The following is a 10,214-nucleotide window of genomic DNA, read 5'->3' as shown; positions in this document are numbered from 1 at the left end:
AATCCTTTCTTTAGAACATAACGTCAACGACAGGAGGAACTGGTGTCTGTTTTGTTCACCACCAGATCCCAAGTCCCTAGAAGAGTGCTGTGTATACAGCAGGTGCCAATAATATTTGTTAAATTAATAAACGAGTGAAGGAGTGTTGAAAAACAGACTGCGGATGTAAGACTGGGCTGAATGAGTTTGGCAGCCCTTCCCAGCCCTGGCGTTCGGCTCCCACATACAGGAAAAGCATCCTTCCATTTGGGATTCAGGGACACTGGAAGCAAGTTCTCACCCGTCTAGATACATGACTGAGGTCTCACCGGGATTGTGCTTTCTAATGTGGATGAGACCTTCATGTTCAATAAACTCTCATCCTTGGTCTCCCGTGCTTGTCTTCATTCTAGTCTTGTGCTCTCGTGACATGGGCAGTTAAAGAAGAGAATTTAGGGGTTGCCCTGTGGCCGAGTGGTTAAGTTCACGTGCTCTGCTTGGCAGCCCAGGGCTTCACCGGTTCAGATCCTGGGTGCGAACATAGCCCTGCTCATCAAGCCATGCTGAGGTGGCGTCCCGCATGCCACAACAAGGACTCACAACTAAAACATACAACTACGTACTGGGGGGCTTTGGGGAGAAGAAGGAAATAAGTAAATAAATAAAAGAAGAAGAAGAGAATTTAGTGCACACAGCAAAATCCCCCACATCTCAATGGCAGGCAGAACAAACTCTGTGATTTGAGTATTTTTGTGAAAATTCATAGGAGTGTCTTTGTGTCTGAATTCATATAATCTTAAAATTTACAAGAATCCAGTTTCCTTTTTATAAGGTTTCTATAACACATGTGTCAAGTGTCTAGTTTTGAAAGGACTTCATAATTATTTCACTTACAACTTCCTCTGGGTTAATTATGGGAGTCTAAGAGTTGGACGAGGGGACAAGAGTAATACAGTTCTTGACATGCCATCTGAATGCAGGCTGAATGCGGTCTGTAACAAAGCCTTCCGGTTTTCCTTTTACTTATTATGTTGTCTTGTCCCCTTATCAGGGTGAGGAACACTCCACTTCTTTACAGGTTCAAACTGAATTCCAAATTCTGTCTGGAGCACATTTGGGTTTCTACCAGGTCCACTTTCTATTTCAATCCGAGGGGTGGGAGAGATGGAGGGTACCAAAATTTATTCCTGTGTGCTCAAATGTGATCAAACCTCGAGCTCTCACTTGATAGTTAACGTCAAAGACCAACTTTAGCGTCGTCTCTTTCTGTATTAATTCCTTTTTAATGCACATCTCTCTGGTTTCCAAAGCCAGAAAAATCTGCAGTTCATTCTAGATTATTCCCCCTGCCCTAACCCCTTCCCTGGCTATCATTTTGTCCTCAAGTTCTGTCAGTTTACATCTAAATATTTCTTGAATCCGTCCATTTCTCTCCATCCTCACTATGGCTGCCTCGATTATGGCTGCCACACTGCTCTGCTGCTAAGGTCCAAAATCATGAATGAGGCCTGTAAATAGGGTGACCAGTTCATCCAGGTTTGCTCGGGACTGTCCCAGTGTTAAATCTGAAAGTCTTACACGCCAGGACCCTCCCCCTAGTCCTGGCCAAACTGACACTGTTGGCACCCTCCCTGTAAGTCTTGGCAACTCTCTGCTTCCTCTGTGCACTGCAGCCCCACTCACCTTCTTCCAGTGACTTGGACTTTCTTACCTCAAGACCTTCACACGGGCTGGTTTTCTCCCTGGATTGCTTCTGCACTCACTCTTTGTCTGGTTAACTCATCCTCCTCTCCCAGATGCTGGCTGAAATGCCACATCTTCAGATAGCCTTTCACGACCCAGCACCCAGCCCCAAGTTAATTTCTGACCTTGCTCCAGCCTCTCGCTGTATTCTTTACTTTGCCTTCACATCTCTCAATTAGTGGGTTATATTTTGTCTGTGTAGTTACGTGTTTAAAGAAGCACTTTCTTCGTTAAAATTCAGCTCCTCAAAGGCAGACAACGTGTCTGTCTATACAGCTGATTGTCCCCAACACCTTGCCCAGGACCTGGGAAGTATCGAGCCCTCTATAAATACACTTTCAATACATTTACTTTGTATGTGTTTTCCTTTTCCCCTGATTAAACTTACAAGACCTCTTTCTATCCTCCCTCCATCCCTTCTTCTTGCCCTTCTGGTCTCTTGCTGTCTCTCCTTTCTTGCTCTTTCTTTCTTTTCAAGAAACAACTCTTGGAATTAAGTGTTAATGCTACTGTTTTCATGATTTCTTGAACCAATACTTTCTGCTTTTATCAGTATTATTTCCTTCATCTAATTTTCTTAGGTATATTCTTTATTTTAGTTTTTGAGCTCTCAGGCCCATTTGCCAGCTCTCTCTTCCTCCCACCTGCTTTAGCTAGACTGAGCCTGCACTTTTCCTCAAGAGACAGAGCTGTGTCACTTCGTCACTCTTTTGGCACCCGTTGTTTTCTCTGTGGGATATACCCTTCGTTTACTAATCTAACAGATATTTAATGGCTACCTCCCCACCTTGTCTACTGAACTAATAATTCTTTAAGATCCAGCTCAGCTGTTTCTTGACTGTAACGCTTTCCTGCCTCCACCCCCACTGAGTTCATCCGCTGCTCTGTGCCGCACCCGTACCTGGAGTGGACATCCGTTATAGTACTTACGTTGCGTTGTAACACTTTATTCATACTCCATCTTCCCCACTGAGCTCTGAGCTCCAGGATGACAGTGTCCGACCTCTGTGTCTATTTTGGAGGAGGCTGAGATTCTGGAGGAAAGGGACACACATAATTAGCATGGCTCTCTCTACAGCTTCATCCTCCTAAGAACTAAACAGACCTTCTAAAAAAAAATACATAGAATAAGTCAACAGGAAAATAAGCAAGGAGATGAAGAGACAGAAAAAAATACTGAGTCAGGGACCATGTACATTTTCAACTTGATTAGATAATACCAAGGGAAATTTCTTTATTGGAGGAAAGAAGAAAAACAAGAGAGGGGCAAATACAAAAATGAATTTGATGTAGATGAGAGAGATTTTGAGAAAACTCACACTGATGGACTTGGTCCCCACAAAACATGATTTTGCCGAGTTTGGCAGTGGGGATGGCATACGGACCTTGATCAGAGTGGAACAGGTTTGGAGTACTTTAAGAATATGTTGTGGTCAACCAGTGAAGGATTGAGGACATCAGAACCATCAAAGGGCCAACTAGATAAAGAGCAAATAACTCTTGTGATTTTATTCGGTGTGGCCTCACATTCTAGATATTGAAGGGGGTCATGAGTGGCATGGCTGAGGATGGGAAGGCAGGGGTCATGGAAGTGCACAGACGTAAGGGCATCAGGGATGCTCACGAGAACCAGCAAAGTGGCTAACCTTGGGCTGAAACAAGCAAGGCCAGAGAGGTGTGAGCACGGAGATCCTGAGCTGACAGACAGCAGGCTCCAGGGGAAGACAGAGCTGAAGAGGTGGAAGGAGAAGTCACTGTGATCAGTCGTGGGGATTTCAGAATTCACACTAGGTTTAGGGTAGGTCCAGTCCACATCAGGGTTTCATCCTCTCGCTGGCCAATAACATGCTTTCATGCCATTTGATGGAAATGAAATACAAACTATGAGAGAGTAAAAGAAGAAAACTGGCTAAAGAGTTTTTCAGTCCCTGCAGTGTCCATCAAATCCAATGCCAAGTACTATTCAGGTCTTATAACCTCCCTTGTTCCTGTGTTCTGGCTCCAGTCAGGACACCCCTGGGCCCAGAGCTCCTGAGGTTCATCTGGTGATGGGTCAGGTGTCAGAGCGACTGTCCTAGCTTTCACGGGAGCCTTTGTTCAGGGGCAGCAGGGAGAGAGGGGCCCCTCCTCTTTAATGGTGCTATCAGAACATAGGCTTCTTTGATCTTGTCTGGAATACTGATGGATAAAACTCTCTATGCATTTTATAGGAATATAAAAGACAAACAAGAATGATTTTTAAACACACGAAGCTTTAAGCTACAGATTTGCAGACACATTTTCCCCTTCCTTATTGCCTATCTCTAGTCTTTCTGGGAGGAAACACACATCTTGGTGTTGCTTTCTTTCAAACAAGAGAAAGGAGTCAAAACAGTTAATCTCACACGCTTCCCGTGATAGGGAAAAGGCAGCACACGCTGCTGTAGGAGGAGACCTTGGGAGCAGAGCCAAAGTAGAGGATTTTCCCAATGGGTCCCCATAATGATGCTCTTGGGGGAGGAGAGACTCAGAGTCACCCAAAGGTCCAAGGCGAGGCCAGGCCCATGAAGGATTCAAGTGGATGGAAGTCATGGTCACATCCCGTGAGGAGCCCAAGGAATCATAGCCAGAAGATAAGGGGTGGAGGTGGCCCTGAGGTTAATGACAGGAGAAGACATAAGAAGGACAAACGTACAGGGGCCTACGGTCAAGGTTGGAAACTTCAGCAACTAAGATGGTGGTGTCATAAACAGAAAAGAAAGATGCAGAGAGAAAAGCAAACCTGCACTGGGAATAAGGAATCGGCGGAACTACTCTGCCTGAGACTATCAGGACACGGCTTCTTCAACTGCGGGTGCGAGAAGCTGGGAAAATCAGAGAGGGGATCACAACCCTGATCACCTTCAAATTCCAATTTAACAGACACCCAAGCTCCATCTTCCTCCTAAGACAGCACATCAGTGCCTCTGTATCCTTAACTGTGCATCTGGAAAATCAGATTCTAAAGCAGCCATTGTGGTGGCTGACATGGAGGGCCTATGGTAATCACGCGACAGCTGTGAGAGCTTTGGTCTTGCAGACCCTCAAACACCTGCCATTTCTTCCCCCCACCTCTGCCCTTCTGTTAGCAACATTCACAGTTGGAAAGATTTAAATCCCTTCATGTGAGTTACTGCACACATGCCAAGTAGATGCTCAATGGTCACCTCGTTCACTCACCATCTGCCAACTTTGTAGGATGTGTGAGTTGAGTTCATGCCTCAAGAAAACGTCACAATTGTTAAATCTCAAGAGTCACCTCCAGATAATCTAAATTTTAAGTATTGAATGTGTAAGTGACACAGGACTGGTGTTTAAAAACATTTGCATAGGAACTCAATTCGAAACCATCCTGTGGGGCTCAGGCCATTGAGTCAACGTCTCCAGAGGCTCTGGCTCTTCAAACATGAATTCCTCCTGTTTCATTAGTTTGTGCTATTGCTGTGGCTCCCAAGGGGTTACCTTTGGGACAAGAGACTTAACCATGGCATTGAGCTTTCAACTGTGTAGGAAATAAACTCAGAAACACCCATCCTTAACCAAATTTGTTTCACTTCAGGGAAAGAACAGATATGGGGTTCTTAAAAATTAACGAGCGGCATTGATATTGAATTTTAGATTAAATGATTTTTACTAAAGCCTCTAAAAGATACCCCTTTTTAGCAGGTCAAAGAGCTCTGCTTCAGAAATGACAGCACAGCCTCCCGGTGAACTGCTTGTGTGCAGTGTCTCTTTTTCTTCTTCCCCTTCCACCTCCTAGAGAAGCTCTTCAGGAGCCTCAGACGGGGGGCTGCTGTGTGGCCAGTTCCAGGGGGACTATTCACATCCGAGTCCATTCACATGACACTCCATCACTGTTAGAGGCGCAGGGGTCAGAGAGAAAACTTGTCCTCGCTGTGTAAATACACAGACAAACCTCTTAAAGAAAGCTTTCTCAGTGTCTTCGGTCAGGCTTCCCAGAAGCAGGGCCTGAGACAGTGACTCTGGTGAAAAGGATTCATTGGAGGAGGGCTCTCTGGAGGGGGTGCAGTGTGAGGGAAGCAGCAGACAGGAGAAGAAAACTAAGCAAAGGGGCTGTCTCAGCTGGAGACTAACTTCTCCCTCGTATCCCAGAAGGCTCTGGTCCACCTTGAGGCCAGGCTTCCGGCTTTTTGTGCCCCAGTCAATCATTGGCCACTGACTGTCCCCTGCGGCCAGGAGTAACCTCCCAGGCAAGGCAGCTCCATTTGAGCAATGAATACTCACAGCAACTGAGGAAAGAGTGTGCCACCAGTGAAGGGGACCCGGGCAGGGCACCAGCAGCATCCACTAGACTTGGGGAAGGAAGGGAAGATCAGAAAAGCAGAGACGGCCTCTCCGAGCAAGCAGCATATAAGCTGAGTCCAGAAGGATAAGTAAGAGCCAGGATAAGTAAGAGACTTGGAGGAAAAGCACGGAGAATGGTGAAGGGAACAGCACTCGCAATGGCCCTGGGGTAGAAAAGAGAATATGGACCTCCTTTCCTCTTCATTCAACGTGCTCTGGCCTCTGATTCTGGGCTGGAGGGAAGTGTGTAGTGGTATTCCTGTAAGGCAAATGCAGGGCAGGCAAAGAGTTTTGTACTTTGGGCTTCTGCAAAGGACCCAACAGATTTGTGGAAGAAAACATCATGAGTAAGCTCTGGGCCCTGAAGATTGCTAGTCTCACCTTTCACGTGCACTCATCTCTGTACAAAAGTATGTTTATCTGTTTTAGGGAGATAAGTGAAGATTCCTTGCCTGGAAACTTTACAAACGTCCAGGAAGGCCAAGCTCTTGGTCTGCAAGGGTGTAGCATCTCCTGTTCTCAAAAGGGTAACATGGACCATCCCTCCCAGGTATGACATCCTATGTGCCATCTAATGATTTGTGGCACCCAAAACTCAATGAAGATAGAACATAGACAGACAGATAGATGGAAGACCAGGATGTTCAAATACAGTTTTCTGGTATATGAATTCTGAGACATCAAAACCTCCCTAGGAAATGAAACACCTGAAGTGTCTAGTGAAGTGGAAGGCACTGGGAAGAACTGACCCTGTGTCCCCTCAGTGTCCCAGCAGGGGGTGTTTGGATGAGCATATTCAACTCAGCAGGAACCGAGCAAGGCAAGTGGCTGCAAAGGGGCAACTGGTAGGTGAGAAGGGCCTCCATTTTGTTTGCAGATAAAAGCTTCTCAGGACATATTTCTTGGATAGTGAATAAAGAGCCCATTGAGGGCTGGCCTCTCACCAGCCACTGTAAAGACAAGCTGAAAAGAGAAGAAACAGAGAAAAAGATAGGATAACAAAGGGGGATGGGAGATTTATGGGCTTAGAGCTCCAAATTTAAACATGAGATATGAGAATTTCAACTAAAGATGGTGATTTGGGGACTAATATATACGAAGGTCCTTAAAAACGCCCCCAAAAACCATCTTGTATTTTAAAAAGAACGAATCCGTGGTAATGCTAGTAAACTAGAATGGCAGTCAGCTGGAGGACATCTTGAAGAAATCCGAGAAGACAGAAAGCAGATAGATCTGACTGATGAAAACAGATCACAGAAAGATGTAGACCAAAATGCTGGAGAAAAGAGGGACCCTTCCCACAGGGGTCCTTTGAGAGCTCCAAGCTCCTAGTCCACAAACATCAAGGACAGAGATGAGACAGGGTACAAGCATGAAGGTAACTGGTAAATGAATCACAGGCCAAGTCCTCCCCCAACGTCTGTTTCCTGACTTTACATCTTTCCCCTCTCTCTCTCCTTTGCTCACCAACTCCAGCTTCATTGACCTTCTTTATGTCCTTTTAACATGTGAAGTATCTCCCCAGCTCACTGCCTGTGCATTTGCTGTTTCCTGTCTGGAACAGTCTACCTCCAGACTTTCACATGGTTGGCTTTTCCCTGTCATTCAGGTCTTGGCTCAAACTTTAGCTGCTCAAAGCATTCTTCTCTGATCACAGTATCTAAATGAGATCCCAACCCCAGCCAGTCACATCACCCTGCTTGCTTTCCTTCAGAGCATGTGTGAATCTCTGAAGTTGTCTGACTCATTTATTTCTTTGTTTCTCGTCACCTGAGGACAGAGGCCTGATCTACTTTGTTTATCAGAGTATCTACAGTAGCTGGAACATCAAGACAATGCGGTGTTTGTATCAGTGAGCTCTTGCTGGGTGATAAACTACCCCAAAACTTAGGGGTCTCAAACAACAACTGCTTATTTAGTTCATGATTTGGATCAACTAGGCAGTTCTTCTTATCTGCGTGAACTCAGCACATCTCTCCCAGGCTCTGTATCCCAGGCATCCATGCTCAGCTGTAAATTGGCTGCTGGTTGGATAATCTAGGGAAGTCTTTGTCACATGCTATGAGTCTGGCAGGCTGTTGGTCAGAGCAACAGAAGCAAATGGGCCACATGCCTCTTGTCATCCTCTTGGGCTTCTTCATAGGAGTGTTATTTTTTTTTTTGAGGAAGATTAGCCCTAACTGCTGCCAATCCTCCTCTTTTTGCTGAGGAAGACTGGCCCTGAGCTAACATCCGTACCCAGCTTCCTCTACTTTATATGTGGGACGACTACCACAGCATGGCTTGCCAAGCAGTGCCATGTCCGCAACCGGGATCCAAATCGGCGAACCCCGGGCCACCAAAGCAGAATGTACACACTGAACTGCGGAGCCACCGGGCTGGCTCCCAGGACTGTTAGTTCTGATAGCTCAGAATTCATATGGAAAAAAATGTATTTTTAACTTTCCTGTCTTTTACTTATTTGGGGTTTCTTTTGAGCAAGATTAGCCCTATGCTAACATCAGCCACCAATCCTCCTTTTTTTGCTGAGGAAGACTGGCCCTGAGCTAACATCCATGCCCATCTTCCTCTACTTTATATATGGGATGCCTGCCATAGCATGGCTTGATAAGCAGTGCATAGGTCCACCCCCAGGATCCAAACTGGCAAACCCAGGCCACTGATGTGGAGTGCACGAACTTAACAGCTATGCCGCCAAGCTGGCCCCTTACCTATCTTCTTTATAAGGGCAGCAAGAGACAGCAAGTCCAGTGTGCAAGCGGTTTTCAAGTCTCTCCTTCAGGTCACTGTTCTAGAATCCCAATGATCAAACTAAGCCACAGGGCCAAGCCAGATTCAAGAAGATGGAGAAACAAATGCCACCTCTTGCTAGGAGGGGCTCCAAAGTCACATTGCAGAGGGGCATGGACACAGGATAGACAGAATTTTCAGCCATTTTGCCACTCTTATCATACTGCTCAATATATGTGTATATATATATGTGTGTGTATATATATATATACACACACACATATATATATATACATATGATGAATATTTTTGATTTAAAAGACTGCATCTGGGAAGGCTGGGCTAGTTGGACCACATCTCTCTTCCCTGCCCTCCTCCCAAATATATACAGCAGACAGCAGAGGCTTTTGGCCCCCACATAAAAATCCTAGCTGTGCACGCTGAAGAAAGTGACCTGCTTACATGCAGATGCCTCCTCATTTGAGTGTAGAACCATGAATGGGAAGCAAAGCAGAGTCTGAGGAAACACTGGAACATCCAGCAGGCACCTTAATGAAAAAGGAGAGGCAACACAGCTTTTCTCAAGAAGGAACACATCAAAATAATTCACTGCTCAAGTCAAGTCCTCCCTTTTTTGACTTGCTCTCCACAGCCGGCTGACCCCCACAACTCTGAACTGTCATTTTCCAGTTATGGCACCAGACCCACCAGTACAGGCTCATCCAGGGAGCAGTTTCTTGGCAGAGAGAGCTACACAAATCCAAATGGAACTCCCACCGCTTAACAGCCTAGATCTTTATTCACAAACAAGAACTAACAGCCAAGGGTCAACAAATGTGAAGAAAAAAAAATCACATACGTGACTCACATTAAGATTAACAAGTAAAATAATTGTGTTTTTAGGAAATAAAGATCATTCAGGAAACAAAACAACGTTAAAAGAGTAAGAAATGACTCTAGTGAGATAGGAAAGATGGCACGTGCAAAAGTAAGAACAGACTGCTGCTGCAAAAAAGGAGTAATCAGAGGACGCAAATGAGTGCCTGGGAATTAAAAATATGTTTGACACTAAAACAATTCAGTGGACAGACTGACTAAGAGAATGGGGATGGTTAACAACATGTCAGTGATCTGGTGATAAAGTCAGTGGAATCTTGCAGACCAGAGCCAAAGGCAGAATGATGGCACGTAGGAGAGAAATGTGAAGCAGCATACATGTCTGCCCTTTCTTTTATCGGGGTTCTGGAGGCAGAGAACAGAGGTAATAAAAGGGAGGAAAAATTCAGTAGAAGATAATTTCTGTGAGACAAAGGCTACAGGGGTTTCTGAAGGCCCCCTCCTTTTTTTTAAGGAAGATTAGCCATGAGCTAACATCTGCTGCCAATCCTCCTCTTTTTGCTGAGGAAGGCTGGCCTTCAGCTAACATCCATGCCCATCTT

At 45.4% G+C, this 10,214-nt stretch overlaps 1 pseudogene; it reads right to left on the bottom strand.

Moving 5' to 3' along the window:
- Nucleotides 1-726: 726 nt before the first annotated feature.
- The window catches only part of LOC138919975 (heparan sulfate glucosamine 3-O-sulfotransferase 4-like), a 141,042-nt pseudogene continuing 131,554 nt past the window's right edge, over nucleotides 727-10,214 (bottom strand).

The sequence above is a fragment of the Equus caballus genome, chromosome 21, assembly GCF_041296265.1.
Source record: "Equus caballus isolate H_3958 breed thoroughbred chromosome 21, TB-T2T, whole genome shotgun sequence".
Taxonomy (NCBI): Eukaryota; Metazoa; Chordata; class Mammalia; order Perissodactyla; family Equidae; genus Equus; species Equus caballus.
Note: the sequence above shows the minus strand (reverse complement) of the source record. Positions and strands in the feature narration are given on the sequence as shown.